Source organism: Acyrthosiphon pisum, chromosome A2 (assembly GCF_005508785.2).
Source record: "Acyrthosiphon pisum isolate AL4f chromosome A2, pea_aphid_22Mar2018_4r6ur, whole genome shotgun sequence".
Classification (NCBI taxonomy): domain Eukaryota; kingdom Metazoa; phylum Arthropoda; class Insecta; order Hemiptera; family Aphididae; genus Acyrthosiphon; species Acyrthosiphon pisum.
Genome location: NC_042495.1, coordinates 25,642,146 through 25,643,452, shown reverse-complemented (window position 1 = coordinate 25,643,452; position 1,307 = coordinate 25,642,146).

Sequence of the window (1,307 nt, the reverse complement as noted above, 5' to 3'; positions counted from 1 at the left end):
TCAATCCTTAGATATAAAAGTTGAACATTTATAAATTTTTAACTACGAAATAATTATTCAATTTTAAATTTGATAAATTTTGTCAAAATTTCAACTTCAAATGCTTATAAAAAATAATTGTGCATATGTATTTTTAATATTTTTTCAACTGCTATTGTAACAATGTATCAGGAGCCTTGTATTAATTTTTTACACTTTTTGGCCCAATAGATAAAACTTTATTGATATTCATAGAAAAAAAAACTGAAAAAGTTGAAAACTTACAATGCCTGTACACAGCTCAAAAAGAGGCAAATTATTTTCAAAATTTTTTTGTAAATAGTAAATGCTAATATAAACATTCAGTGAAATTTTCAAGTTTCTACAGTCACTCGTTTTTTAATTACAACAAAATAAGAAAATCGTTACGTAAGAAATCGAGTGAATATCAAATGTTGTAAAAATATGAATTTCAAACGCTCATAAAAATTTAATTTGAGTTTCTTATAGATTTTTTTTTTTTGATAAAGGTAGATTACCCTATAAGGAATCTTGAACTACAGTTTAAAATCTTAGTTCTAAAAAGAAAATTTTTTACGAATTATTAACTCAAAATAATTTGCTAATTTTCATGATTTTTCCATATTTTGTCAATTTTTGAACTTTAAATGCTATAATTAAAAAAAACTGTGACTAAGGATTTTTAATATTTTTCAACTGCTATTGTAACAATGTATCAGGAGCCTTGTATTAATTTTTTACACTTTTTGGCCCAATAGATAAAACTTTATTGAGATTCATAGAAATAGAAACTAATTAAATTGGAAACTGAAATTGTCCGTAAACAGCTCAAAACAAATCAAAATATTTTGAAGATTTTATCATGTATAGAAAATGGAAATATAAACAACCAGTGAAAAATTCATGTATCTACAGTCATTCGTTTTAAAGTTACACCAAAAACCAAAATCAATTTTCTCGAAAACAGATTTTGCGTAAAATATCCCGTTTTTCCTTAATTTTTCTTTTGTTTTTCACAGCGCTTTTGAAAACTATTGGAAAAATTTTACTTTTGACCCCCCAAAGTACCAACTAGATTCACTTTCCTATCAGAAAAGATACTGTTGAAGAAAATCCAAGCACTTTTACTGTCCTAAAAGGTGATGACAGACACAAAAAAAAAAAAATAAAAAAAAAAAACACACATCATTGTAAAATCAATACATTCATCGTTCCACTCAGAATCTAAAATTGAAAACTGACAATGTCCGTAAACAGTTCAAAAGGAGTCAAAATATTTTCAAAATTGTATGGTGCATAGAAATGAA